The sequence below is a fragment of the Lissotriton helveticus genome, chromosome 6 (assembly GCF_964261635.1).
Source record: "Lissotriton helveticus chromosome 6, aLisHel1.1, whole genome shotgun sequence".
Taxonomy (NCBI): Eukaryota; Metazoa; Chordata; class Amphibia; order Caudata; family Salamandridae; genus Lissotriton; species Lissotriton helveticus.
In genome coordinates, this window is record NC_136067.1 from 395,252,085 (window position 1) to 395,276,474 (window position 24,390).

Here is a 24,390-nt window from a genome sequence, read left to right on the forward strand (position 1 = left end):
GGGGGGGTTTGTCAAGGGGGGGCTGAGAAAAAAGGGGGGTCCCAAAACGTGTTTTTAACATTGAGTTTTCCATAGGGCGGTTGGCCTCACTTTTAGCCCGAACGGCTGAATGGATTTGCACGAAACTTGGCAAAATTGTAGGGACTGGTAGCCCGATGTGCCTTTGCTAGGTCTCAATATATGTGCTGCAGTGGATTTTGAGAAATTAACGTTCAAAAAAAGATATATATCTGTAACAGCGGACCGGGCAGCGCTCCAGTTCGCGTACTTTTCGCGTTACGGAGCTTTGTGAAGCGAAGCTGATTGGTTCTCCGGCGTCTGTAAACATTCCAAACAGTCCGTAGCGGCCGCCATCTTGTCTCTCGGTAGGATCGAGAGACAAGAGGAGGCCAAAGCGAAGGGGCAAATGACCATAAGGGGGCATAGTAAATCCTCCCTGACCCCCTAGGTTTGATGTGGAGGTTTTAAAAGGGCCCCGCGGGGCAAAAAAAATAATAATAATAATAATCGAACGGCTGAATGGATTTGCACGAAACTTGGCAAAATATTAGGGACTGGTAGCCCGATGTGCCTTTGCTAGGTCTCAATATATGTGCTCAAGTGGATTTTGAGAAATTAACGTTCAAAAAAAGATATATATCTGTAACAGCGCTCCGCTTCGCGTACTTTTCGCGTTACGGAGCTTTGCGAAGCTGATTGGTTCTCCGGCGTCTGTAAACATTCTAAACAGTCCGTAGCGGCCGCCATCTTGTCTCTCGGTAGGATCGAGAGACAAGAGGAGGCCAAAGCGAAGGGGCAAATGACCATAAGGGGGCATAGTAGATCTTCCCTGACCTCTTAGGTTTGATGTACCATTTTGCCAAGTTTGGTGTAATTCCGTTCAGCCATTTAGGCTGTAGACGTATCTAAATGTCCTATGGAAAATTGCATGGGGAAAACACATTTGAAAGTGTTGAAATTTAGAACCAATTAAAATGTTACTTTGGTTTTGTATTTGTGTGTGATGAAAGTTAATTGGTTATGTATATATCTAAAATGAGAGGAAACCACAGCCATTTTGTGATACTACTGTCTGAGGTATATTTGTGAGGAATTTTTGGTGCTCAATTTCTGGTGTTTGATTTACACAGTACTAACACTTCTCCTACTTTTAAAAAGGTGAGTTGTTAATTTGTAAGGGGAACTATGTTGTACACTTTAAGATAATTTGAAAAATGTTTTCTGTTATTTATTTACAGTCCTTCTGTTATACTAAATACTTGATAAAGTTAGTTTTATATTATGTATTACTAAAAACGATAAATGAAAGTGATTATTTTTTTCTGCAATTTACAGCAAGCAATTTCAAAATAAAATGGCTCACAATGAAGAGACCGTGGCAATTTCTTTTGAATTATCCACTACATTTATTGAAATTGACAGCACCAATAATGAAATATTGTCACAAGGAGGAGATGACTTGATTGATTTTTTTGATCAATCTCTTGATGGCGAATTTATCGAATGTTTGGAGACCATAGAGTTACAAGAATCATCATTGCAGACTTTTCATGAGGAGATTCCTGATGAGATGATTGAAGAGGAAATTCCTGATGAGGACATGTTACTAGTTCTTTCAAATTTTGAAAATTCAGAAGAATAAATTTATATTTAGAAATCAAAAATTGTTTGAGACATTATTCATTTTTATTTTTAATTTATGAGGTTGTAGCGAAGTGATTGTAGTATAAAATGAGACTTATAGTATAGAGTGCAACATTTTTATGTTACATGGTAAGTTTACTCATATTTACTTTCCTTCTCCCACTATATTATCTCCAATGTGTATTTGACATCTCTTCTTCATCTCCGGCCTCCTTTCTCTCACTGTCTGTGTCTGATGCATCTTATCGCTGCCATTTTGTGTAATTACAGAAGAGAGTAAAATAAAATAGTTCGGAACGTGAAAAGGGGGCAAAGTAGAGTACCCCTCACCCCCTAGGCCTTCTCAGGCGGTCCCAAAAGGATCAGTTTCTGTTTTCCTGAGAGATTATGGTATGAGTTCCATATACCACAATAACTTGCATTACAACATGCAAGATATCTATCTCCTATTACCAAGTTTTGGAGATATTTGCGCTAAGCGCGAATATCTCCAAAAACTAACACCTGCCCTGAGCAGTTCTTAGCCATGTTATCCAATGGGAGGTGGATAACATGGCTAAGAGCATTAGCTCGGTAATGCATGAATATCGCTGACTTTTTAGCGATATTCATGCTTTGCGGCCGTTTTTTATCGCATTTGCGATAAACCTTGATAATAGCAAGGTTTATCTGCGATAATTTCTGACTATGCTTAGCGGTAAAAAATTCGTTGCTAAGCATCGTTAGCGATAAATATCGCTTAACTTTGGTAATATGCACCAACGTCTGTTAACGTTCGATTCGAAGGAAATGAGGAAGTGTTGAAAAACATTGTCTGCGCCATCTTGCCTTTTTTGAAATGCCACACTTTTGTCGTGCACGGCAGCCATTTTAGATGCCTTGACCAGACCCACTCTCTGCACGCTGTTGATCCGTAGCATGGCTCCCCACCCTCGCAAGCATCTTCCCCAGGCACTGGTCACCCCCGCTCTCTGTCTTATGCATCGGCAATAAACCTCCCCCCATCTGCGCTGCTCTTCCCTGAGAATCACACTCTGTGCCCGCCCGACACCTCCCTTTCGCCCTATTCACTACCGCACCCTCTGACACTCCTCTTCCTCTGTGTCCGATTGTCCAGGCTATCAGCTAGCCCTGCAGATGTAGTTTATGGCCCCAGCTGTAAAGAATCACTCCTCTTCAAAGGAGTTATAGTAGATCAAGGCCCACACCCGATGAGATCCGTCAAACCACACGCGTTCCTACTATCTGAAAACCATCCTGTATTGTGATTGGGGAGGGGACCGAGCCTGAAGCGGAAGATTCCAGGGATGACTCTTTGTACATCAAAGTTTTTACAATTATGTGTCACATTAAAAATATATAGCACTCCAACAAAGTAGTAGGAATATAAAACTTTAATAACTTATAAATATATACAACAAAACAAAAACAGTAAAAACATTTAAACAATGAAGAGACCGTGGCAATTTCTTTTGAATTATCCACTACATTTAATGAAATTGACAGCACCAATAATGAAATATTCTCACAAGGAGGAGATGACTTGAATGATTTTTTTGATCAATCTCTTGATGGCGAATTTATCGAATGTTTGGAGACCATAGAGTTACAAGAATCATCATTGCAGACTTTTCATGAGGAGATTCCTGATGAGATGATTGAAGAGGAAATTCCTGATGAGGACATGTTACTAGTTCTTTCAAATTATGAAAATTCAGAAGATGTTGCCTGGGTGCCGCACTGATTTGGGTATCCGGCGTGGGGCGTCCCGGGGGGTGGGTTGTCAGTAGCGGTCTGTTGTGCGAATAGTTCCAAGGCAGCAGAACGCGCTGAAATCTGGATGGCACGAAGGTGATGTCTAGTAAATTGCCGCCCAGCAAATAACGGCGTGGGGCGCCGCGGGGGGGGGGGAGGCAGTCCAAAGTTCCGTTAAAAGGGCAAAGGAAAGGATCGGTGGTTTGAACCATCAGTCAAAAAGGGGAGGGGGTGCAACAATTTTTCCTACCGGGTCACACTGTGCTTTCACCGGAACTGAGGTCTGCAGGTTTCTAGTCATTCAAACTGAGGCTGGCGCCAGCATGGGAGCGCCGACGTCCCGCGGCTACAGTTTCGTCACTCCACGGGCGATCATGGCAGTCATTCCCCATCGGGGGTGTCTGCGGGGGTCGGGGACTCCCGCGGCTCCTCTAGAATCTTCAAGGTCGTGGAGGACTACGGTGGTGGAGTCAACCAGTGACCGGGCCATTTCTTCATGCTGGGCCCGCTCTTGCCAGGTCGACCGCCATTTTGAGAGTTTGGTAGCTACTGGCGATCGCGGGGTCAAATGAGCGGACGCGCTCCACCCTGCCGGGCGAGATGTTGCAGCATCGCCACAGTGGAAGAACCCTTTTCCGGGCGCCTGGAGCGCTGAGGGTGCAGCTGGGAAGCCTCCACCTGGGGAGGCGGGAGAGGCCTGTTCGCACCGTCTCTCCCACCCAGTGCACCCCACGGCGTCTCGCTTGACATTTGTTATGGCCGGACCAGGCGATGAGGACGAGGGGGGGGGTCGGAGGCATGTGCAAGACATCCCCCCCATTGTTGTCGCAGCCATTATAAAAGAAAGAAGAAATGTCCCGTCCGTCTTTGGGCCGGACCTCCGGTGGATGGCGGCCGGACGCCCTTTGCTCTGGCCCCATGAACGGGTTCCTTGGCTCATCCGGTGGGGCAGGCCTTGGCGTGTGGTGCCTCTCCTGGGCCTTTCGTGCAGTGGCCTCTCCACTCCCAGGCCCTCCATGGATGCTGGCCCAGACTGGGAGAGAGAGGGTCTAACCTGCAATTCTCCAGGGTTACCGCCACCGCGGCCGGATCCCGTCGGCCTCGGCCTCTGGTTGATGGTGGCCGGACTGGGAGAGAGAGGGGAGGGTCGAGGACACGGACATTCCCCCCCCCTGCAACTCTCCAGGGTGGTCGTAGCAATCCCCCTGGCCGGGTCCCGCTGGCCTCGGCCTCTCCTCCGGCTACACACTACGTGATGATCTCCTGGCCGACGGTTGGCAGCAGGACCCGCCTTATATGTGTTGTTTCTGGCTGGGCGTAGCCGGAAACCTGTTTCTCAAACAAAGGATATTGAGGCAAATGTGGCGCATACTCTCTTCTTAACCTATTGTATTCCTTAACACAATCTAGATCCGCACAAATGTTTGTGACATCACACTCAATAAAGTACAATCCCGATAAAGTTTCCAGAATGGGGCGGATGTCTGCTGACTTGTATCTTTCCCAGTTTGCCGTTATTTGGGCGTGGCAGGCGGTGGGACAGACACGTTTTGGGGCAGTGAGGGGCGATGAAGCCTCGTTGCCTTGTGGCCGTTGCAATGTCACACTTGGTTTCTCTGACTGTTTTCAGGTTTCTTATTACGGGCTTACTTCTAACGTTTCTTGTTTCTAGGACAATAATAGGTTTTATCATTACGTATTGTTAGCGTTTCTTTGTTTGTTGTTTAACAAAAAGTTCATCAGTGGCCTACTGATTTTCGTTTTCCTATTCCTTTCTTTCCAGGTTGTTTCATGCTAAAGTTTCTGTTAACAGGATACAGTGATCACTTCGTTATTATTGCATATGTCCTTTTCACTAGGGGTGCTCTCTGGTCGGGCCAGATGACCTATATCTAGTAAATGGTCCGGGTGAAACAGGTGCATCAATCAGTGGGGAGTAGATAGGCATGACAGATTACAACGGGGGACAAAGGTCCGCATTACCTACACTTTCACTACTTGCAAAGATTTTCCTACGTTTATTTGCAAACAGGGAATACCTCCAAAAAGAACCAATTCCCAAACAGTCAATGTTCGGGCAAACAATCAATCAATGAGGAACGAAATAGGCACGACGTGTTAAAGGTTTGCGTTACCTACCTTTCACTATCTGCAAAGGGAGAGAGAATATTCCTATTCTTCCTCGTTTGCAGGCAGAGAAGATCCTTAAGAGAACCAACTTCGAACAATTCAATGCTCGATTCAAACAATCAACAAGGGGTACTGTGAACACAAATGAACGCCGCTTATGTACATACACATTGCTATTTTCAACAGGTTGTTCCTAATGTTTCTATTTTAGCCAGGTCAAAAAGAGATCCCATTAGTGGCCTACTGATTTTGCTCGATTCCTTTTGTTTTTTTACACGATTTTTCGCTATCTGCAAAGACTAAACAGAGTATTGCGACTCTGTGCTTGTTTGTAAATAGAGAATGAACCAAAGAGAACAATCAATGAAATGGAGAGAGAAGCAGGCACGACGGATTACAACGGGGGCAAAGGCCTGCGTTAACTACCCTTCACTATCTGCAAAGAGAGAGTACTCCTAATAGAAATGAGGGGGGGGGGCAGCATTCAAAGCAGATCAGTGTGCATAAACACGAAAATGTTTTTACTTACCACGTACTTGACATTCGACAGCTTATGATATTTGCTATTAAAAAACCATTGAAATTCACTGAAAAAACCATAGGTTATAGACCATATATAGTTAGGAATTAGCATTTACAAAACCTTGAAAATACACTGAAAAAACCATAGGTTATAGACCATATATAGTTAGGAATTAGCATTTAAAAAACCTTATTTTACTGACACAAAACCATTGAAATTCCATATATAGTTAGTTGTACTAACTATATATCGCGCACCCGCAATCCACTGCTGATCAGTGATGTCATCAGTGATGTCATTTGAGATGTCATCAGTGATGTCATCAGTGATGTCACTGACCATGTCATGAATGATGTAATATGTGACATGATCAGCAGTGGATTGCGGGTGCGCGATATATAGTTAGTACAACTAACTATATATGGAATTTCAATGGTTTTGTGTCAGTAAAATAAGGTTTTTTAAATGCTAATTCCTAACTATATATGGTCTATAACCTATGGTTTTTTCAGTGAATTTTCAAGGTTTTGTAAATGCTAATTCCTAACTATATATGGTCTATAACCTATGGTTTTTTCAGTGAATATATATATATATATATATATATATATATGTGTGTGAGCAAGGCAGGACGTGCTGAAACGTGTTACAGCATAAACGGAATAAACCAGAAATGTATTGTCGTTCCAGCCCCTGTGTCAGAGTCAGTTTCTTAATTGAAGAAATTGGAGTTGGAGTTGATATATGACCTTGCAACACTGAGATATATATATATATATATATATGTATATGTATATGTTTATGTACACATATTTCTTTTACTTCAGGAGATGGGCTATCTGTAAATCTTTCACTAATGTATGAAGGTAGTAAAACCTTTAGCTCCTTCAGGCCTTGGTTATTTTAAGCGAATAGTGTCTTTTTTTGATGGATATTGCCTTGAGTGTACACTGTTGTTGCTAGTTACTATGTAATACTCTGTGGTGTGGAAAGGTAGGTCGAGGACAAGGAGGCAGAGGAGGAGCCAAAAGAGGCACAAAGAAACAAGGAAATCTGGACAGCAATGTGGGTGTTCAAACAAGAGGCCAGACAGCATCAAGATGAGGGACAAACTATGGGCTCGATTAGGATCGCGGTTTTCCCGCATCCTCCGGGCCGGCGAAAGCCACCGCCGGCCCGGAGGATGCGGGAAAACCACTGGGGAGGCACAAAAGACCCACCGCCAAATTAGGATGGCGGTGGGTCTCAAAATCCTTCCGCAGCTTTTCCGCCGCGGTCGCCTTCCGACCGTGGCGGAAAAGCTCTGACATGGCTGGCGGTGTCTATCAAACACCGCCAGCAATATTAGGATGGCGGAAATCATATGCTTTCCCACGGCGGCTTTTCCGCCGTGGAAAAGCATACAGACATTGACTTCGGGGGCCAGTTGCGGGCCCACTTGGTGAAGGGGGGCTCGGGGGGGTGCACATGGGGGGTACCTATGGTACCCCCCTGCATTTGTATGCAGCAATCGGCAGGCACGCACGGTACCTGCCGCTTTCTGCATACAAATGCAATGTATGCATTTTTTACCATTGCGGCGGGTGCAGCTTGAAGCCGCACCCGCCGCAATGGTAAAAATAGAGGATGTGACCGCCAGGGTGGCGGTCACATCCTAATTGCACAGGAGGGAACTCCACAGGCAATGCGGAGGTTCCCTCCTACTCTATGGTAGCGGACGGACTCAGGTTCGTCCGCTAACATAATCGCCCCTAACTGTGGTAAATCTCTATATTCTACCTGAAGCAGAGAAAGAGGTTTTATCATTAGGTCTCTCATTTTGTCCTACAGCAACTTTTGATTACACAAATAGCAGAATCGATCTGTTTCATTTTACCAGAAAATTAAAACCAAAAAATTGTATGCAACTAAAATTTGGAGGGAAAAAAGATAAACCTTCGATCCTTGCTATGGGAGACCTTGAGGGGTCAGCAGGTTGGATTGATAATCCAATTTTAAATTTGTTAATGATATTGTAACATTTGATTTTGAAAGTGAAAGTGGCTTTAAACCTGAATCTATTTTCCTACCTCGAATCAATAATGAGGCTATTGAAGTGTTTGAGAAGGGTATGGTTGAAGAACTTAGAAAGACAGACAGAAAAAGGACATTTGCACAAGGGAATTTGAGCATGAAACAGAGTAATGCTTTAAAAGAATTGAAGAACAACAGATAAGGGTGGAAATGTGGTAATTTGGCCAGTAGAGATGTACCTCACAGAAGGCAGAAGACAGTTGAATGATGAGACCAGTTATGAAGTATCAAACAGAGCGAAATATGATAAAAGTATTGAGATGTGATTTACCCAAACTACCGGCATTTTATATGCTACCAAATTGCACAAAAATACCAGTAATCCTCCAGGCAGACCAATAGTGTCCTCTAAAGAGAGAATGTATGAGAATACATCCAAACACATACATCACTTTGTGAGAACATAAGTATAAGTATGTAAGTAATAATTTATTGTTTGGTTAATACAAACCTTTACAATTTCCATTTAAATAAAACAATAAGTAGCAGCATAATTCATGATTAAAGATCAAAAGAGCATATCATAAAACATTCATTCATTGTGTAAATATAGTTGGCGCAGTAATCAGTAATTATTGTCAGATACCGTGAATTTGCAAAGTCTTTTGACCATTCTTTGTACAGACGACTTTCCAAGAGTTTTACTGATATTGTTGCTTAAGGTGCTTAGAATAAAATTTAAATGGGGATAAGGATCACAGACACTAGAAAAAGTCAATGTTTGGGTCTCTGTTAGGGGACACCAATACAGTGTTTGGTTGGTTTAAAAACAGCTGCAGTGATGTGATACAGATGAGTGTTCAAACGTTCAGTTGGCTTGAAAACAGCAGCAGTGGTGTGACACTAGTGTGTGTTGTGCTCCAGTGTCTATCTTCTGGATAGAGGTTGGGATGAATAAATAATATTCATTGAAAGGTGGGACTTTAAGAGTCTATTGATCTCGGTGATAAGGATTATTGGTCACTTGATGAGATAGCTTTTTCCCCAGCCGCTTCCATAAACCGTACAAAGCGACACAATAACTAGACGTCTCCACCTCCAAGGCATGCCTTCACTGCTTGTCTGAAGGTTCTTATCCCCTTGGTTCAAAAGATGGGCTTCAGTAGCTGCTGTTCTACTTGTAGTTCTCTGCAGATGCACAATAGGTGTAATACACTCCCATCGACTTCCCCCATAAGCGGCACGTAGTCTGAGCCAGAGATCGTTCCTATGGGGGAAGATGCAGCAGAGGTGGTAGAATGCCCATTCGATAATGAAGGTATTTTTTCTTTCTTTCTCCCGTTGAGTCCCACGCCTAGATAAGGTTGCAAAGAAGACTTAACGTAGCTATGCACAACGAACCATCCATGGGACCTTTCTGTAAGTGCCGCCTTATCTTCTACTAGGGATAGTCTTTTCATAGTCTTGTTTACTAGTTGTTTGAAACATTGATGGGTCGCTGAGGCTGCCCACAAATTCTCTAGGCACAAACGGTCTATTGATGCTGTCAGGTAGCTCATAGCTGGGTATCTTTTCTTTAAGTGGATTTCATTCCACAGATGGGAGTTCAGTGTTCCTGCTTCAGCCTTTTAAATCTTATGCCAGCACTTGACCTAGGCTGCTTTGCGGGCAATTTCTTGGCTCTGGAGGCTGAATTCAAGCCATATTTGGGCTAGCGAGGCATACTTAGGTAGATTGAAAATCATCCTGGCTGCGTCTATTCCCCTCAGGCACTTGCTCCCATAAGTTATAGCTGGAATGCTTGCCAGATTTGTAGCAGTGGGTTAAGGCTTGGGACAGCAGTTTTGTGTTTAAAGGATTTCAAAGCTGCCGCACTTGAGTTGCCTCTTCTATTGATGGCTTCTTTTTGTCAATTAAATGTGCTTTTGTTCTCTATTATCACTCCCAAGTACATATATTCTTCAACTACTTCTATTATTGTGTCAGCCAATTTCCAGCATTAATTAAAGGGTATAATTTTTGGATATAATCACATTACCTTCGTATTGTCATAGTTGATGGTTAGACCGTTGGTTGTTGAGTATCTACTGGTTGTGTCTTGTAAGTGTTGAAGATCGATGGGGGTTCGGCTAGTCAGCACAAGGTCATCTGTGTAGAGCAGGTTGGAAAGAGGAAGCCCTCCCATCCTTGGCACATTTGAATTACAGATGTCCAGTTCTGTCGAGAGATTGGCCGTATGCAAGTTGAAGAGCATCAGGGCCAGCACAAACCCCTGTTTAAGCTCCATGGTTGTTGGAATTCTTCTGGACAGGAAGTTTCCATCTCCTAGATTTTCTTCAACCCACTTCTTGATGTGTAGATCTATTAACTGGTTTAGAAGAGCAGATGGTATTTTCTTTTCCTCAAATTTATGCCAAAGTTGGTTCCTGTCAATTTTATCGAAGGCTGATGAGTAGTCGATAAAACACAAAAAGAGAGGTTATTTTGCTGCTTTGGCGCCTTCTGCTAGTAGGGCAAGGTAAGTATATTCGCTGTTGTTCCCATGCCTTTGCAAAAACCCATTTGATAGATGGAGATATTAGATTTTTCTTTTGCCTAGGCGTTGAGGTCATCCAGAAGGAGACCAGCATAGTATTTAGCCTCGTTGTCAATTAAAGCTACAAGCCTGTAGTTATTTGCTGTGTTCTTGTCCCCTTTCTTGTGTATTGGGGATATAAAAGACCCTCTCCAGGAGTACAGGATGTTGTCTCTTCCTGAGATATGTACGAACAGCAGTAGTAATGCAGGGGCATTGGTGGGATCCCATTAGGGCCCGGTGCACCCTCCAGCTTGCCTTTGGCTACCCTGTCCTTAATCTGAAGAGTTGTAAATGAAAGATGATCGTATAATGCTGGGACCGATGGATCGGAAATGGTTGCCTCAGAGATGTTGCCAGAGCTCTGCTTCAGTGATGAATTAAAATGAAGCAGCAGGTGTGAGGCTCAAGCTTCCTCTGTCAGGTGTGACTTAACTCTTTGCATGTTCGGGTTGTGTAGACTGTTTATTGTTCACCAAAGTTATCAATGTATAATGTATTAGCGTACTTGCGGCTGTGCTCTGAAAAGATTCCCCCGGGCTGATGTAGCGCCACAAAGCTTAGATGTTCCTGATCCTTTGCAAAGTCCCTAGCAAGTACTGATTGTTGCATCTTGTTACTCTGCTTCTGACACGGAATGTTCCAGGCCGTATGTGGAGAAGTGTGGCTCAATGGTTAGAGCAGGCAGACCTTGATGCAGAGCTCTGGCCAGGGACCAGGGTTCGATTCCTGCCTCGGCGGGTCTCCGGCTCATTAATTCCCCTGACTGGATATTCTCGCCTCAGTGCCTGTTCTGATCATGGGTCCCACGCTGCAACTCTGGGCAATAGCTTGCTTAGTCTCCACAACGGCCCCAAAAGCGCTGGGATGCCTGGCTGCACCTGAGGGGTGCCCAGGAGTGGACATTTCCCAGGAAAGCCAGGAAGGGTTCCTAAGCGGTATACGGACAGCGCCGGGACACCTCCGGTGGAGGTAGCTGTGCGCTTTACAAATTCCGACATTTACATTTACATTTATGTTGGTCCTCCAGAAGCTTGTCCCTCTTCTGTGGCCCAAGTAGGTGCATATTTAAATTGCCGTTTAACAGTAGGTTGGAAGTTGATTCTTCTGAGAGCATTCTGGTTTTCTGATCCCACCATTTTAACTCCTTTGATTTTGTCACACGGATGTATGTAACTGTTTAGGTGTAATATTTGTTGTTTGGTGTTGCCATCCTGTATATTCACTCTGTGAGTGCTTTATTTGCATTTGTAGAAGTTGTGGTAGTGTCAACATATTTGGTTGCCGATATGGTATTTATTGATGAGTAAATTGTCAGACCCCCTTTTAGTTGCCCAAATTTAGAGCCTTTTACTGCCGGAGTGTGGTGGGTTTTAAAACCAAGTAGATGAAAGGGTTGTTCTAGCCATGTATCTTGTAGTAGGATGAGGTCAAAGCCTTTCAAGCAGTCCAGAAGGTCTTTATCCGATGTTTTATTACCCATTCCATTTATATTCCAAGATCAAATTCATAGGTGATGATTGCCTGATGGTAGTTGTTTTATTTTGAGTCAATTGCGCTCACTTTGTTGATTTATTGTTCTTGCTAGCCAGGTCCGAACCTTCAAATCTAATTGTTTGGTGCTGCTCTTTTCGTTCTGTTGTCGCGCATCGTGCTGCGGGCACCATTAAGCACAGATGGTGGGGTTGCATGCCAGATGATGTGGTGAATGGGTTTGCTTGCTCTCTTTTGTTTAGTAACAGTGGATCTGGGTAGCCCGGCTTTTGATGGAGGAGTGTTTTAATTCCCCATGCCTTTAGTTGAGGCTCTTCATCCAGAATCCTTCTTGCTGTTTCCTCTGTGGACCAGATTATCTTTGCTACTTCTCTACTTGAGAGATCCTTGATGTTTTAAAATTCTATTCTTTCAAGATCGTGTGAGTTTATATCCACCAAGCTCCTGATTGCTTGGAATAATTGTAGGATGTTCCCTCTGTTGAGAATGTCTTCGCATCTTCTAGACTTATAAACATGATAGAACAGTTTTTGAGTTGTGGCTGATAGGCGGTTGGGAGTTTTGGCTGGATGGTTGAATCCTTTTGAAGGTGGGGGTGGAAAAGTCCACTTGAGCGCTAGAGTCTTCCCTGATGGTGGTGATTGATTTTCTTTCAGTGGCTGGCTCTGCTTGCCTGTTCATTGTGGAAATAGCTGGAGTTCTGCTACTTGCGTTCTTTATGCTTTCATCTGATGCCTTTATAGATTGTTCTGGTAAATCATCCACTGCCCTATCTAATTTGGGGTCTGGACCCCTGAGATTGAGATAGCCAAGTGGCTTGCTTTGATTTCTCCTTCAGGAGATGGTTCTTCCATAATTTTACTGGCAGCTTGGGTTTTTGTCCCAAAACGTGTGCTACCTGTTTGGAAGTAGTCCATTTAGTTCTTCTTCTTCTTTCTTCCTTTTCTCCTCTGCTTGTGACTATGTTTTGGATCCTTGTTTCTTGCAGAGTGGAACTGATTGAAGGGTTCTATTTCAAGTTTTGTTGGAGAAGATTCCTCCAGATGGAGATGATAACTGTGCTCTGGGTAACTATTTTGTTCTATAGTATTGTGGCATTCATTGGATTCTTCAACTCTGGCTTCCTCACTTATTCGATCAGCTGCTTTTTTTTCCAAGCTTGTCAGTCTGGTGTTTGTGTGGTTAAGGGTCCAAGTATCGTTATGAGAAACGTTTTGGGGGCCTTCTCCCCATGCTTTATTGACCATATCCTCCTACCTGCTGATTGATCCCTTTGTAGGGCCATTTATATGACCCTCTTGGGGTATTGTGATTGGACTTGTTGATATTTTCCCGATGTTTGCTAGGAAGTCCCCCATTACCGCTGGAATGGTGGAAAGTTTGTTGACTATGGCGAGCAGGTACAGTGGGTTTGGGATACTTGTGTGTCTGCCTGTGACCTTTTGATCAAATTATACGTCTGCTGTTGATATTTGAAATGTGGATGGCTACCGAGTTGAGAATGGATAGTTGAACATCCATCTTGTCAGAGTGATACTGCATTGACTTGATAGATAGCTGCATGGTGTCCAATAAAGATTCCCAGACCTTTTATGAGTCTAATCGATTTGCACCATTGGCATGAGTTTTTGAACAATCTTGTTCATTGTTTATTTGGATTAACTCGCCGTCTGTGTCGTTGTTGGAATCCTCTGTGGTTCCCATTTCTAAGACTCTAATATTGGCTTTTGAGCACCTAAGAGATTGATTTAGTTGTGTGTTGGTAGAGCAGAGAGTGTCCATGCTCTCAGTGCTGAAGCAATCGGGTTATTGTTGGTTTACCCCCTTGTGGTCCTCTATTGTCATTGCTCCTTAAGCTTTTTGACATGATGGGGCTGATTCGGGTGCACTGTGATTCCAGACCTGTCTCTGGGCTGGAGTTGCTTGGGTCCTTCAGCTCCAGAGCCTTTTGGAACTGTGGCACTGTATGATCAGATTGTTTCTGTTCCTCATTGTGAGTAACATCATTGTGTAATAATATGGAGCCATGTGCGGGCTTGCTGGAGACTCTACGAGTGCCTCTTTGAGAGTTGTAAATGAGAGGGTTAAGCTGAAGGCAGTTGTTAGCGCTTTTTTAATAATTTTTTTTAGAGTTGTTGTCGGTATTATCAAGAGTCGAATTTGTTCTTCCTGGAAGAATTATGATGTTTGGTTCAAGGGGTAGACCTGTGCCAGGGTCAATCCGGTCAGAGAATGCACCTGCTAATGTTGTCTGATGCGCCCCGGGTGCTTCTACCATTATGGGTGCTTGGGTAGATCTGGAAGGGTCTCCGTTGATTAGGTCAATGGTTTTCTCCTTGTAGACTAACCCCCTTGTTGTCCTCCTGAACATGGACTGCTTATAGCTCTGGTCTTGTTTTCTTTTTTACCTTGATCAGGCATTTATGGTCTAATATCATTGGGCTCAAGGGGGAGGGGAGGCCATTGAGACTTTCATATAATTTCCTCCTTAATTGCTCAATGATTCTCAAATTAAATGCTCCAGAATGAGGAAACTGTAGGACCTCATCTTTCTCTATAATGTTGTGCTATTGCTCATGCCAAACACATAGATGTAATCCTTTACAGTGGAGTGGTGTGGCTCACTGGTTAGAGGCGGCAGACCCGGGAGCAGATGTCGGCCCGGGACCAGGGTTCAATTCCCGACGCGGCAGGGTCCTGGACCAGGGTCAGCGGACTCGACAATTCTCGCTTCGGTGCCTACTCTAACCTGGGGTCCCACTCGGCAACTCTGGGCATTAGCTTGCCTAATCTCCACAACGGCCCCGTCAACGCCGGGGATGCCTGGCTCCACCTTGGGGATTCCCAGTAGGGACCATCCCACAGGGAAAGCCAGGACGGGTTCCCCAGTGGTATACAGCGCCGGGACGCCCCTTTGCTGGGGCAGCTGTGCGCTTTACAAGTATACAACATTTAACATTTATCCATAAATACAGTGTATCTTAGCATACCCTCAGGTGGTATGTCTTCTCCTACTCCTACTCTAACGGGTATGGTTACATCTCCTCGCATAAAGCTTTGAACAATTTTATTTTCATTCATTTTTGGTATTTCACAAATATTTGCCGCAAAACCAGGAAATACAATTTTCCCACAAGTGTCTAGTTTGGCAATCTCAACCAATGACCGCGTAACTTTCTATGATAAAGTCAACTAATCTCAGTGCGGATTTACACCAATCAGCTAATCAAAGCGTTACACACTGTGACGTGAATCTCGCTCCTTGCACAAGCTCACTCTCCTTTACAATTTTCTTCAGGATGTTTTCTAAGCAAATCCAAATGCAAGCAATTTCAACAAAATCTGTCTGCTCCAGTAAAGGAAAGATGTCTCACTCATTCAAAAGGTAATATGAAACAATAATATTTCCATACCTATATTTATCATTCACTTCAAATGAATTCTCAACAGGATTTCACCATATTCGATAAAGTTATTCCCTGTGCACCTGAGATCAATTATACCAACTGCTTACCACTAACACACAAAAGAAAGTTTCTCATCCAAAAGATTTTATGGATGACAACTCATGACGAACATCACAATACAGCAGACAACTTGCTCAGTATCTCATACACTGAAACCACCACATAGCTGTATATCCTGGGATCTTAGGGCACAAACAAACTCAATAACAACTTCAACTTCTTTGCATTAAGCAATATGGTGCACAACTTTTCCAACTTTTCATAAAATCACACAGCCATTTGAAATCACTATAATTGAAGCTAAAGCAATTGAAACATTCATCTCGATGAATACTCACACTCCTTTGCTTCTGCAATTAATCAAAATCCATCCGTACTCTAGCCATACTTCTGTTGAACCATGAGATTCTGGGCTTTTTGGTTGGATAGGGGAAAACTATTTTGGGCACTCTAAATTCTTCACACCACCAGACAAAACCATTACTCTGCTACCAAGTGTTGCAGCAGAAGCTTCATTTACTTTCCGTTCTTTGCTACTGAGCCCATACAATGTTTCTATTTCTTTTGAGTCACTTCATTCAGTTTTCATACTTTTACTCACAGAGACATTGGTCCTCAGATGGACCTTTCTTCATCATAGCGAGGGGTGAGAAAACAAGGTTTCCAACTGTCGGTCAACCAATGATGACCAATAATTTAAAGCCAACTTACAAATTTCAAATTAGGTTCAAATGCACTACTCTCAGAACAATGCTGTAGAAATAGACTAAGGCACAATTGGAAGTCCAAACCTGAAAAAGAAATTTAATCTAACTGGAATTATACAGACCAGGAGCTCTGCTGTGGCTATACAGAATAAGGGCAAAATAATCTGATACTCTGAAAATAATCTTTGACTCTCTTTCATGCATTATAAATCAGATAGTTGAAAAACATTAAGGGTCAGATGTATGACCATTAAGTTTAGCGAGTCACAAATTGCGAAAAATTATGACTCGCAATTTGTGACTCACTAAACTTAATGTACAACAGTGTCTCAGACATTGTTTGCGATTTCCAATGGAGTTGCAAATTGCATGCCTCATGAATATTAATGAGGCAATCGAAATTTGCGACTCCATTTGGAATGGCTAGCACTCCCAGGGATAGTGGCCAGCAGACCACCATGTCTGTGACAGCTTTTTCGATAAAGCAGTTTTTTCTTTTAAATGCAGCCCGTTTTCCTTAAAGGAAAATGGGATGCATTAAAAAAATTAAAATTAAACTTTTCTGTTACATTTTTTGAGGGCAGGCCGTAGTCCTTGGGACCGCTGCCAGCTCTTAAAAAATATTTGCAAACCCATTCACAAAAGGGAAGGGGGTCCCCTGAGGACCCCTTCCCGTTTGCGAGTGGCTTAGCACCCTTTTTAAAAGGATGGTAAACTGCGAGTGTTTTGCGACCACAAATGCGGTCTCAAAACAATCATACATAGGTTTGAGACTTGCTATTAGGAAGGGATGCCCTTCTCATGCCCCTTCCTAATAGCGAGTCTCAAACCATATTTTGCAAGTTGCTAATAGGTTAGCGACTCACAAAATATGGTTGGTACATTGGGCAGACCTATTTTGCAGTCGCAAATGGGCAGGATGCCCTTTTGCAACCACAAAAAACTGTTGTACATCTGGCCCTAAGACACAATAAAAGATGCAGGCAAATTTAGATAGTTTGGATATTATATTAAAGATCCAAAATTAATGCGTATAAGTAACATTTTAAGTAAGTCTGTCATGAGTCTTTACACTATAAAACCACACATGTAGTCAAAATACATCTATTTCTAAATAAATGAATCCATAAGGAGGATGGTTAACCCTTTCGATGCTCATGACGGAATAGTTCCCGAGGTCCGAAGCCCCCTGCAGTTTCTGTGAATTGACAATCAGCGCGCACGTCGTGCTGATGTCATTTCACAGAAACCAAAACTGAAATGAGCCTTTAGGCTCAATTCAGTGTCACTTTCTAACTGCTCAGGGGGCTATCTCAGCCCCCTGAGCACATAGAAAGGATAGGTATCATTGGAAAGGGGAGAATCTCCCCAGTAGATCCTAGGAGGGCGATCCCCAAGCAAGGAGCCACCCATTAGACAGCAGGGAGGGGGAGCAGCCCCTTGGGCAAGTGCCTTTGCTCCCCCGTAAAGTAATGGGCACAATTCAGCTTTTCTGCCCCCCCCCCCAGGGGGGCAGATAGGGCAGTAGCCCCCAATCTCTCCCCGGGGGGGGGGCAGAAAGCCCACTAAACACCAGAGATTTTTTTGCACTTTTTTTTAGGTTGGGGGCTGCCAGAAATGGGCACGCCAATGCCCCCAGCCCCCGCCACCATTACAGCCTGATTTTTCTTGTGCAATTCTTTTTAGGGTGGGGGCTGCCTGAAACGCCAATGCCCCCACCCCCACCACCATTACAGCCTTTCTGCCCACCTGGGGGAAGATGGGCGCAGTAGCCCCCAATCTACACATCAGGGGCAGAAAGCCCACTTGACGCCAGGGATTTTTTGCCCCCACCCCTGCCACCATTACAGCCTTCATACCCCCCCGTGGGGCAGATGGGGCAGTAGCCCCCAATCTGTCCCCGGTGGGGGTAGAAAGCCCACTAAATGCCAGGGATTCTTTTTTGCACAATTATTTTTAGGGCGGTGGCTGCCTGAAACTGGCACGCCAATGCCCCCACTCCCCCCAAAAAAATGACAGTCTTTCTGCCCCTTGGGAGGCAGATGAGAGCTGTAGCTCCCAATCTGTCCCTTAGGGGGGCCAGAAAGACCACTAGAAACCAGGGATTTTTTTGGTTTATTTGTGTAGGGGTAGGGGGTGCCTAAAATGGGCATGACAATACCTCGACCCCACCACCGGAGAAATTCCAGTCTTTCTGCCCCCCAGGAGGGCAGATGGGGGCAGTGACCCCTGATCTGCCCCTTGGCGGGGCAGAAGCCCACTAGGCACCAGCGATTAGGGAGGCTTTTTTTATATGCATGGAGGCTGCCCAAAATGGTCATACCAATGCCCCCAACCCCACAAAAAATATCAACAGTCTTTCTGCCCCCTTGGAGGCATATCAGGGTGAACCCCCCTCCACCGATTCCCACCCAGGGAGGCAGAAAGCCCACTAGGCTCCAACCTTATTTAGTAGTGTGTCTACCTGTGGATTTTGGGCCCTAGCGCAGCTGCCACGTAGGGAAACCTAGCAAACCTGTACATTTTTGGAAACTAGACACCAAGGGGAATCCAGGATGGGGTGACTTGTTGGGTGGTCATCTTCGGAAACCTACCAAGCCCACACATTTCTAACAACTAGACACTCGGGTGAGACAAGCCAGGTATGGCTTGCATGGGTCCCCCAACGTTTTCCTCCCAGAATCCCCTGCAAAGCTCAAATTTAGCTGAGAAAATCACATTTTTCTCAAATTTCTGTGTGGGAAAGTTCTGAAATCTACATGGATCCACAAATTTTCTACCACCCAGTGTTTGCCCACGTCTCCCGATAACAATGGTACCTCACTCATGTAGGTGGGGCAAGTACCTGCAACAGGCAAGGGCCCAAAACGTATTGAGGAGACATCAAAATTACCTATCACAAAACAACCTGGATTTGCAAGGGGGTTCACCTACGTTTTTGGCCCTGGGCTCAGCGGCCATCTTGGGAAACTTCCAAACCCACACATTTCTGAAAAGTAGACACCCAGGGGAGTCCAGCAGCGGTATGGCTTGCGTGGGTCCCCAACATTGTACTACCCAGAACCCCCTGCAAACCTCAAATTTAGCTGAAAAATACCCACTTTTTTCTCACATTTCTGTGTGGGAAAGTTCTGGAATCTCCCTGGATCCACAAATTGCCTTCCCCCAAGTATCCTCCCGATAGAAATGGTGCCTCACTTGTATGGGTAGGCAAAGTGGCTGAAACGGGATATGGCCCAAATCGTATTTTGGAGACTTCAAAATTACCTATAACAAAACTACCTGGTTTGCGGGGGCACCTGTTTTTTGGCCCTCGGCTCGCCGCCATCTAGGGAAATCTGAAAATTAGACACCCTGGGGAGTCCAATGAGGTATGGCTTACGTGGATCCCCAAAGTTTCCCTACCCAGAATCCCCTGCAAACCTCAAATTTAGCTGAAACAAACATATTTTTCACATATTTTTGCAGGGAATCACCATGCTGGCACAAATGTCCTACCACCCAGCGTTCCCCTTGTCCTCCTGAGTAAAATGATACCTCACTTGTGTGGGTGTCCAAAGCAGAATTGGCTAAAAACGTATTTTTTAAAAATGTAGCGCCTAGAATTCTCTGTGCTAAACACTAAACCCTTTGTTTTGGGCTCTTCCTAGTCACAGGCCTTTGGCCCACACACACAAGTGAGGTATTGTTTTACTCGAGAGAACATGGGAAGCGCTAGGTTGTAGAACATTTGTGCCGTCACAGTGATCCCACGCAAAAATATATGGAAATGTATGGAAAAAGTGATTTTTTCAGCTAAATGTGAGGTTTGCTGGTAAATCTGCATAGTAAAATGTTGGTGGACCCAATCAAGCCATACCTCGCTGGAATCCCCCGCGTGACTAATTTTCAGAAATGTTTGGGTTTGGTTGTTTCCCAAGATGGCTGCCGAGCCCGGGGACAAAAACCCAGGTGAACCTCCTTGCAGAACCAGGTTTTTGTGATAGGTCATTTTGATGTCGCCCCAATAGGTTTTGGGCCCTTGCCTGTCGCAGGTATTTGACCCACCCACGCGGGTGAGGTATCATTTTTATTGGCAAACCTGGGGGAACTCTGGGTATGAGGACATTTGTGGATCCACGTAGATTCCAGAACTTTCACATACAGAAATGTGAGAAGAAAGTGATTTTTTTCAGCTAAATTTGAAGTTTGCAGGGGATTCTGGGTAGGAAAATGTTGGGGGACCCATGCAAGCCATACCCCGCTGGACTCCCCCGGGTGTCTAGTTTTCAGAAATGTGTGGGTTTGGTCGGTCTCCCTAGATGGCCGCGGAGCCCGGGGCCAAAAATCATGGATCCCCCTTGCAAAACCAGGTTGTTTTGTGATAGTTAATTTTGATGTTGCCTCAATAGGTTTTGGGCCCTTGCCTGTCGCGGCACTAGGCATACCCACAGAAGTGAGGTACATTTTTCTCATTAGGCTTTGGGAAACGTGGGGCGGGTGATATTTTGTGAATCCACGCACATTCCAAAACATTCCACCACAGAAATGTTAGGAGAAGGGTTTTTGTAACTTTTTTTTAGGTTTGCAAGGGATTCTGGGTAACAGAACCTGGAGAGAGCCAGTCAAGTCAACCCTGCATTTCCCTGTGTGTCTAGTCTTCAAAAATGTATAGGTTTGCTGGGTTCCCTAGGTGCCGACAGAGCTAGGGTTAAAAAACTACAGCTAGGCACTTAGCAAAAAAAGGGTAATTTTTCATTGTGAAAATGTGGTGTGGTCACGTTGAGTTTTGAGCCGTTTCCTGTCATGTGCACTATGCCTACCCACACATGTGAGGTAGAATTTTTATTGGGACACTTAGGGTACTTCAGATTTGTAAACCAACGGTTATTACCTATTGACTTTCAATGCATTTCTGCCTTCCAAATGAAAGACAATGTGTAAAAATGAAGTCATTTTGAAAAATGATCGATAATTCTCATGCTAGTATGAGTATTCCCAATTTCGGAAATAAGCAAATATCTACTGTTTCTAAACTCTATCTTTTATTCCAATTTCAGAAATACATAGGTGTCTTTCATACCAATTTTTCCATGTACACATTTCCCAGAATAATTGCTATAAACCCGGTACTTAATAAAAAACCATTGCAAGTCGCTGCTCAGTTTCTGGCTCTGGGTTTGTTGGTTTCTTAATGAACTTACAAGTCCTATAGATCTCCACAACCAGTAAGGTCTAGCGGATGTATCGGTATATTGCTTTTAAAGACCTGTGATAATTAGAAGAAGTTACTGGTGAAAACGTTGACACAAATGGCAGTTTTGTTCAACTAATTTTCAATTTTTCCTATATTTAACTATTAGTTTCTATAAAGAAACCTTGAAGGATCTACACAAATGACCCCTTGCTGAATTCAGAATTGTATCTACTTTTCTAAAAATGCTTTCCAGGATCCATTATTGCTTTCAAACCCATGCCTACTATTAACTGGAAGGAGGTTGAAAGCACAAAAAATAGCACAAATAGGCTATTTCTCAGAAAAATGCCAAAACGGTGTAAAACTTTTTGGTTTTCTGACAAAATTCTGTCATTCCCTAAAAGCTGGGAAAATGGTGATTTCAGCCCCATAAACCCTTTTTTGATACCATTTCTACGGAACAACCCAGCCGCTTTCATTTGCAGCACTTTTTTCCCATTTTTCCCCAAAAAACAAAATGTAGGTGTATTTTGGCTAATTTCTGGGTCCCCTCCTGAGGAATCCACAAAGCCTGGGCACTTTAGAATCCCCAGGGTACTGGAAGAAGGAAGCAAAATTGGCGTGGATATATCATGCGGTCAAAAAGTTACAGGGGCCTAAGCGCAAACTCCCCTGAATGGCCAAAAAAAGGCTTTGCACGGGGGGGAGGCCTAACAGCGAAGGGGTTAAGGATAGCTTTTCCTTCCACCAACGAAGGCAGGAGAATGGTTCAAAAGAGTTCTCTTAGCAAGGGAAAAAGGATCAAGTTAAAGTACATGGGCATGGGCAAAGGGAGTGGAGCAATAATCAGGAAAGTTCAAGTCTGGTTTCTCACCAGGCAGCTCAAGATAGTCCAGCAGGCAAGTTCATCAGCAAGGGGAAAAAGAAGGCAATAGGCATGTAAAGATGGTCCGGCAGGCAGGCAGTCGGCAGGAGAATGGAAAAAACTGAAAGGGCAAAGATACTCCCTGCTCCTAGTAAAGTCACTTTTTAAACCACAAATCAGCCATTTTTGACATCAGTTGTCACCATACGATGGTGTGATTGATACTCCAACATATTTTCCCATGTTGCTAATGAGAAGCAAATATCCATTCGGTCCTCATAGGTTAGTTGACAAAGCGCTTATTACTATGTTTCTCTTTAAGCATTAAGTTGAAAGTTCATGTTTCCACCAACTGATACACAAAGGAATACCCAAAACATGTCTTGTTGATTAACGAATGTTGTATAAACAGAACAAATAAAACAATATTTGAGGAAATATAACAAAAGTCCATTATACCAAGATATGAAATAATGAAGCCTAAGGAAACAGGCAACTCAATGCATTTTAAAGACAGAGGGGCATATTATCAAGAAGGGCATTAAAATGATCGCAAATTTAGCGGCAGGAAACTGCCGCTAAAGCGGCGATCATGGGCTTGATAATATGCCCTTGAGAATTCCCATAGAAGCCCATGTTCACACCAGAACTTGGGCTTCTATGGGAATTCACAAGGGCATATTATCAAGCCCATTATCGCCACTTTAGCGGCAGTTTCCTGCCGCTAAAGCGGCGGTAATTTTAACGCCGTTTCTTGATAATATGCCCCAGAAATTCTTATTTAGTCAAATAAACGCATAATTAAGTTCAAGCACTAATGAAGTCACTAATGAAGTTCAACTCACTACCAAGATTTTCAAAAGTAAGCACATGTTAACTATTCACAAATACCATTAAAATAAAATTGTGTTTAGACACGTAAGAACCTAATGATGTCAAGCACTTATACTGAGTTTCAGTCATATAACACATTGCATGAGTCTTTTGCACCACTTTTCATTTTGGTGCATTACAATGAAAACAATAAAAATGCAAGGTTTCATCATATATTTTTTATATGGACTTTGTTAAAATATAAGTTATTCTGTTAATAAACGTGTTAAATTCATTATTTTATTAATCATGCCATTTCTACATATCCAAGCACACTTTTATGATGCTGGAACATTAACTTTTCTCAGTTTCTAGTGTTGTTTTTCAAAACCTGTGCAAAGTGCATAGTAGAGTTTTGCTGTCATCTTTAGTTTTTGTTTCATGTAAAGTATAATCAGCTTTTATTTTATAACACGTGTTACGCACACAGCTGTTTTGTAAAAAACAAGGGGGACCCACTAAATGGCTTTGGACCAGGGGTATCAGTTATTTTCTAGAAACAAATGTCCTAAGCCTAGAACATTATTTCAAAGCAATGTAATATAGACCACAATCGGAAACTATATACTTTTTTCTTATACCCAGCCAGGCAAAGAATTTATTTCGTAAATTATGAGAAGTATTCAAAGTGTGAGATACAGTTTGACAACAAACATTTATCGTTTGAAGTAAGGCACAAGCCTGTGCCGTACTTAGCAACAAGAGAAATTTATAGAGAAAGATGCAGAAGAGGACAGTTTACTTCAGGCAAGAAGAAATGAGCAAAACTGGGTACTGCTTCACATTCAAATTGACAGTAATTCCCAGAGTAGTACATGCATACAGAGGGGTTCGCAAATAAACTGTATGTCTACTAAACAAAGTCGACGGCGTTTCGATCCCGCGCTCAAATTATGATGGGATCATCATCAGGACTTAATGATTGCCTGATATTACAGAATTATGCGCCTGTAGGGAAAAAACAGGAAAGAAACAGAGAAGCAATAGAAATTTAGATTGCTGTTCTGCGGTAAGAATTCGAGGTCAACTGAGTCACATTCCGTACTTACATGATTCGGAATCGCAGTGCAGTGAGAGTGCCAACACGTGTTTTATTTACTAGGATTATGCCAGAGTGCATAGTGCATCCTCGGTGCCAGTGGTTGTAGGAGTACTCAGGCTCCGCGAA